We start from the raw sequence: 7500 nt of genomic DNA on the forward strand, positions 1-7500 counted from the left end.
AATCCCAGACTCGTCTCCAAATACCAGCCTGGGGACATGTTCGAGTTTCTAAATCGGCGGACGATATTAAAAGTTCCACACTGAAACTTTAAATACAGCTCCCATCGCTTTGGTTGCCCTACCGCATGTTATAAATCCGGATTTTCATCGAACTCCGTAAGTACTGAAGCTGTTTGAAGCCTCGCGCGTGCAAAAATCCCCTCGTCCGATGACACTCGACAACACGGCTGTTTTTTTGTTGTTGTTGGAAAAAGTATTGTTTTGTTAAGTGAATTGCTTTGAGCGAAAGAAATCACCACACCGTAATTTCTACTGTCCAAAAACAGACAAGCGAGATTGTAACTCGGATACCTTTCAGGTTGGTTTTCGATCGATATCGCTTGATGCACCGGTGTGAGAAATAATTTTGAACATTTCAACGCAACTGGAAGCGCAAAAACAAAGCACAGATGATTTCAACGATGGCATTTTCCCTGGACTCTCAACAGAAAAATGTGTCCAAAAGGCTGAAAAGGTGCAGCGACCTTTTCATATGAATTTCTTCTGCAGTCATGATGTGAATGGTTGGCGGATGAAAAACAGGATTGTGTTTCATACACTAGTAAATACCTTCGACTGCGTTTCAAACTCCATCCAAACAGCTTGAAAATCCGGATTTATAATGGGAGCTGTGTTTAAGGTTTCAGTGTGGAACTTTTAATATCGTTCGCCGATTTAGAAACTCGAACATGACCCCAGGCAGGTATTTGGGGACGAGTCTGGGATTTGTTTTGCTCTGCCCAACTATGGTTGCACTTTAGTATGTTTGCGCTCACCGTATGGAGGCTCAATGAACCGTTGACCAGCCGTGTCAAAATTGCGGCAGGTACGAAACGCAGGTCACAGGTCACAGGTCACAGGTCATTATTTAACCTATACAGAAAGTATCCTAAACATTCATAAAAGCTAACCTTAGGCCTAATCAGGCGTAATTAAGCCTTTTTGGGCCTAATTAGGCCTAATTAGGCCTGAAGAAAAGTATCCTAAACATTCATAAAAGCTAATTTTAGGCCTAATTAGACCTAAAGAAAAGTTTTTAGGCCTAAGGTTAGCTTTTATGAATGTGAAGGATACTTTCTGTATAGGTAAAACAATGACTTGTGACCTGTGCCCTGTGCCCTGTGACCTGTGACCTGTGACCTGCGTTTTGTACCTGCCGTCAAAATTGATTGTTAGCAAGCCTCGAAGGAGTTTGAAAATTTGAATATTTTTCGCTGTTTGTCAGCAATGGATACTCGCTGGACCTTGAAACTTGGTCAAAGGGAAGAAAATTTATCCGTGTACGCCATCACCGGAGTTTGAGCGTGGCTGATGCCGGAGAAGTGTGAATTTTTTCGGCGAGATCTGAGGTAAGTTAGAAATGAGTTGCCAGCCTTTCCTTTATTTAGGTACGAGTGAGAAATCGGGAATTTGAGAAGTCGCTTAAATCGCATTCAATCAAGCAAAAAACCACACAAAAAGCGAGAAATTCACCACGACAATAAAGTACGGCTTTTTTATTGAGAACTTTTGCGGGTAAATATCTTTTTCAGTCTGTTATCGAGATTCCCATACAAATCCTTATAATTGTTTACCTTCCGACTCTGGGCTGCCTGTGCTAAGGTTAGAAGCGAAAAAATATTTACAATTGGGCTATCTTTAAAAGCAGGAATGGGGAATGTGGGAACGGGGAACAGGGAATCTTTAAAATGCGGAATATTAAAAACAGGGAATCTTTAAAATGGGGAATCTTTAAAAGAGGGAATCTTTAAAATGGGGAATCTTTAAAACCGGGAATCTTTAAAATGTCGAGAAATACAATGGACTTGACTTTCCTTAAACTTGATTATTGAGTGAATATTGGTTCCCATTTTTTATTCACCTTGATGCCCCAAACCCAAGGCCCATGGTCAAGGCCAGCCATCCTCTTTCATCTGAACTTAAAGTTTTTAAATTGCATATTGATTCGTTTATGTACCTGCCACCAAGCACGAAAAATCAGCATGAGCTACACGCTAGCGAATCGAAAAAACATGACCCATAATTTCAAAAACATTTTGCTGTTACATTTTACACCACGTCCGGACATCAGAGTGATGGCTTCTCTTTAGCAATGTTGTCAATAAACTTTTAGAATACGAAAATATCACGCATTTAAAACTTTGGAAAGGTTGGCAGCTTAAGTGTGTCGCCAGCAGTACATGAACAATTCACTATCTCCCGCAATTTTTAATAAATGTTCCGCCTAGTTGGAGTGAGTGGAATTTCCCTATAAAGACAGCGCGTCTGAGATAAGTTATCTGGTTTGTCGGTCGGTAAACACCTCAAAAGATATTTTAGTTTTTCCTGACAGTTACTCCCCTCCAAAGTGACAGATGGGAAATTCAGATGCATCTGAGTAACAATTCGTCGGCGAAAATGTTGTTGAAAGAACCGGAAATGGATCACTTCACGAGATTTTGTGTTGGTAATCACGTGATTTCGAGAGCAATGTGGAATGCACGAGTTAAATTTTTTCAAAGACTAACAAACCTAACAATTTGGGATCTATGAAAAATTTACAGGTGCTTATTTATTCCAAATTGTTTGAGAAAAAAAGAAAAAAAAGATATATATATATATATCTGACTGAATTTACAAAAAGGTACCTGCTTGTACTTTGACAACATAGCACTTTGAGATGCAGAAAAACTTTCTTGGCTTACATAGCTATGATTGCAGCAAGGAACAACCTTTATTTCATAGTTGTAGGCATTTGATTTCTGCAATTAAGCAATGTCATATAGAAATACTGACCAGGACTGACATACTAACATCACACTCAGCCTACCCACCCTCAGTAAGTGACTTTGCTTTGGTCCGACAAGTTTCGGCTAAGAATTAGATTGTAGCATAGGGCCCCTAGAATTTATCTAGCCATGTCTTGACGGAGCCCCCCCTGGGTTTTAGACCAGCACAGTAGCTTGAAAACGGGCTTCGCCCGTTTTCAAGCGAAAATCTACAGAGGTATCTTTTTGAAATTTCGGTCAATATATATATATATATATATATATATATATATATAACAGGATATATATATCTATATATATATTTCATTTCTTCATTCTACGGTATATATATATATATATATATATATATATATACCGTAGAATGAAGAAATGAAACCCATCCTGTTAATCAACTGATTAATTATATCGAATGAAAAACATGAAGAATTGCCCTGAGCGGGATTTGAACCCACGTCCCCCTGAACACCGGTAGGGTGTGATGACCACTACACCATCAGGACAACCACGCTGGCAACGCAGCTATCGAGACAGTGAATTGGCCTAACGTGAGTATCCCGGGATTCTTTCACGGGTGAGATGGGAAAGCCTAAACCCCTTCATAGCCTTAAACCTAAGGATCGACTAACGATTCACAGGCAAACACCAACTTAGGCATCAGCTAATCAGAGGGATCAAGTTAATGATGCAGGCTTATTTATATAGACCGTAGAATGAAGAAATGAAACCCATCCTGTTAATCAACTGATTAATTATATCGAATGAAAAACATGAAGAATTGCCCTGAGCGGGATTTGATATATATATAAGGTAAAATCAGACAAACGGCAGACAGTTTGTTTCTATTTTGCCTTGCGGAGTTAACACGCTCCACCTACAAGAACGCGATTGGTCCAAAAAATGACAACGCGGGCTTGTTGACATGTTTGCAGAATACAGATCAAAATATCATCTGGGGAAAAATGCTAGAAATAGTAATTGGATAAACAGTGAAAACCCCAGACTTGCTTGTTTCAAGAGCTCAACTTTTTTGCACTGTAATTCGATTCGAAAGGAGAATCAACTTTCCGCTTAAACATCTTTTTCGAGGTACATGTCAAGCATTTTTAATTTCAACATTTTGCATTAACTTCGTCTTTCAATACTCCCAAAATCTCAATTTGTTGCACTGTTTGGGGTCAATTGACATGCACACATTTTTGTTTGTATATTGTTAAGAGAAAAACAAATCCCACTTTCCCCCTTTTCTAGTCGAAATAGAGCCTTGGTTTACTGTGTCATTTTCTTTTTGCTCCGTTTGATTAAAACCGGAAATATTTGAGAAATGGTGGGTTAATTTGGCTGTCATTTACTTTGTCAAACTTTGAGACAAACAGACCCCCGGTTGTCTGATTTTACCTTATATATATATATATATTTTTTTTTTTTCTCAAACAATTTGGAATAAATAAGCACTTGTAAATTTTTCATAGATCCCAAATTGTTAGGTTTGTTAGTCTTTGAAAAAATTTAACTCGTGCATTCCAAATTGCACTCGAAATCATGTGATTATCAACACAAAATCTCGTGAAGTGATCCATTTCCGGTTCTTTCAACAACATTTTCGCCGACGAATTGTTACTCAGATGCATCTGAATTTCCCATCTGTCATGGAGGGGAGTAACTGTCAGGAAAAACTAAAATATCTTTTTGAGGTGTTTACCGACCGACAAACGAGATAACTTATCTGCGCTGTCTTTATAGGGAAATTCCACTCACTCCAACTAGGCGGAACATTTATTAAAAATTGCGGGAGATAGTGAATTGTTCATGTACTGCTGGCGACACGCTTAAGCTGCCAACCTTTGCAAAGTTTTAAATGCGTGATATTTTCGTATTCTAAAAGTTTATTGACAACATTGCTAAAGAGAAGCCATCACTCTGATGTCCGGACGTGTTGTAAAATGTAACAGCAAAATGTTTTTGAAATTATGGGTCATGCTTTTTCGATTCGCTAGCGTGTAGCTCACGCTGATTTTTCGTGCTCGGTGGCAGGTACATAAACGAATCAATATGCAATTTAAAAACTTTAAGTTCAGATGAAAGAGGATGGCTGGCCTTGACCATGGGCCTTGGGTTTGGGGCATCAAGGTGAATAAAGAATGAAAAGCAATATTCACTCAATAATCAAGTTTAAGGAAAGTCAAGTCCACTGTATTTCTGGACATTTTAAAAATTCCCGGTTTTAAAGATTCCCCATTTTAAAGATTCCCGGTTTTAAAGATTCCGGTTTCAAAGATTCTCCATTTTAAAGATTCCCGGTTTTAAAGATTCCGGTTTCAAAGATTCTCCATTTAAAGATTCCCGGTTTTAAAGATTCCGGTTTTAAAGATTCCCCATTTTAAAGATTCCCGGTTTTAAAGATTCCCCATTTTAAAGATTCCCGGTTTTAAAGATTCCCCATTTTAAAGATTCTCGGTTTTAAAGATTCCTCATTTCAAAGATTCTCCATTTTAAAGATTCCCCATTTTAAAGATTCCCGGTTTTAAAGATTCCCGCTTTTAAAGATTCGGCATTTTAAAGATTCCCCATTCCCCATTCCCATTCCCATTCAGACATTTCCCATTCCCGCTTTTACAGATAGCCTTCACAATTGTAACGTCTAATGCTTCATTCTGTCTATTTATCTGCGCGTTTGTCTTTGACAGTAACTCTGGTCACTTTCGAATTAACGATTTTTTTGCTATTTTTCACTCCGTTACTTTTGTTAAATTATTTTTTTGTTTAATTTATTTTTATTCTTGCAAAAAAGTGGGGGGGGGGGGGGGGGCTAAAGCCCCCCCAGCCCCTCCCTCTGCGCGGTCTCTGGATGTACATGAGCGGAGGGTTCTTGAAGGACAGTGGAGACTTATCAGTTCTTGTATGTACGAGGGAGACAAATCATGCAAAGCCTTGAAATTGAGAATTAAAATCTTAAACTTAATGTGTTCATTAATTGGCAGCCAGTGTAGATCTTTCAAGATGGGAATAATATGGTTGAATTTCGAGGAAAATGTTATTAAACGCGCGGCGGCGTTTTGTACATACTGTAGTTTTTTAACAGCATATTTCGGAAGATTGTACAGAAGGGAGTTGCAGTGGTCAAGTTTGGACGAGATAAAGGCATGCATGAGTGTTTTGGCAGTTTCCGTTGATATAAATTTTCTGATACATGATAGATTACGAAGGTGATAGAATGCAGATTTACATACAGTATTAATAATAAATATGAGGCAGCATTGACACGGTACTGTCAAAAGTGACACCAACATTCTTGGAAGTTTGAGAAGGCTGGACGGTGTCTTGACCAAAGCAGATTGACGGCAAGCAGTGCTGTAGTCTAAATTTTGAGTGAATAAAGAGGAACTCAGTTTTTTCTTTATTCAATTTTAGTTTGTTGATACTCATCCATTTGTCCAGGTCAGTCAGGCATAGCTCGATACGTTCCACAGCTTCAGTCACTTCCAGGTCACTATTTGTTGAAAAGGAAACGTAAAGTTGCGTATCGTCAGCACAGAGGTGAAATTGCAGGTTATGGTGTCGAAATAAGTCAGCTAATGGTGCAGTATACAATAAATAGAGGATAGGTCCAAGCACAGAGCCTTGGGGTACTCCACAACTGAGGTTACGAGGTTGTGATTTATTCCCATTAATCAGAACAGATTGAGTGCGACCAGTAAGGTAAGATTGAAACCAGCTGAGAGCAATTCCGCTGATTCCAAATTTAGAGTTTAATCTATGAAACAGGATTTCGCGGGGCCACGGTGTCAAAGGCAGCAGACAGATCAAGAAGAAGAAGTATAACGCACTGACGAATATCAATAGCACGCATGACATCATTGTGCACACGTACAAGAGCAGTTTCACAGCTATGGAAAGTCTTGTAGGCCGACTGTAGTGGCTCGTGAAGATGGTTACTTAGTAAATACTCATGTAGGCGCACAGCCACGACTTTTTCAATGATTTTTGAGACTACTGTAAGGTTTGAAATCGGTCTGTAATTTTTAAAGATCTCGTGATCTAAAGAAGGTTTCTTGAGTAGAGGTGTAAGGACAGCAGTTTTAAGAGAAGGAGGCAGATAACCAGATTCCAGAGATAAGTTAACGATCTTACAAAGTGTCAGTAGAAACATTTCAAAGTATTCTTTCATCAGTGCGGAAGGAAATGGGTCTAAGATGCATGATTTTAAGACGATCTTATGAGCAATCTTAGGCAATTCATCCGTAGATGTAGCTGAAAAATTAATTAGTTGGCATTTTAGTGAAAGTGAGTCAAAGGTGCAGAAGAGATCAGGAGTCAAGTGAACTTTAATTTGATTTTGGATTTCAATAATTTTAGTTTCGAAGAATTCAGCGAAATTGTTTGCTAATGCTGCAACTGACGAGCATGTTGGAAGAAATTTCTCTGCCTTTCTGTGTAAAAGACGATCAACATTGTGAAATAGAGCTTTGCTATCCACACCGGTTTCATTGATAGCCGATCAACCATATTTTCCGAACGTATTTTACACCCAGGCCTTAATATAAACTACTTGAGTATATGAAGTTTTCGCCTATTAATCAAGGACGCTATACCCAAAGTAGCATTCAGCTCTTTAGTATCGAGACCAGAATTTTGAAAAATTAACTTCGCAGCTCTCCGCTGTAAACTCGCGAGTCCATTAGGGGTGCTTACCATT

The 7500-nt window shown here is 38.7% G+C and overlaps 1 protein-coding gene across 1 annotated transcript in view; it reads left to right on the forward strand.

Moving 5' to 3' along the window:
* The window catches only part of LOC138045884 (solute carrier family 12 member 2-like), a 36567-nt gene that overhangs the window by 1875 nt on the left and 27192 nt on the right, over nt 1-7500 (forward strand). The gene's annotated exons all lie outside the window — the stretch shown is intronic.

This window comes from Montipora capricornis, chromosome 1, assembly GCF_036669925.1.
Source record: "Montipora capricornis isolate CH-2021 chromosome 1, ASM3666992v2, whole genome shotgun sequence".
In the NCBI taxonomy this organism is placed as follows: domain Eukaryota; kingdom Metazoa; phylum Cnidaria; class Anthozoa; order Scleractinia; family Acroporidae; genus Montipora; species Montipora capricornis.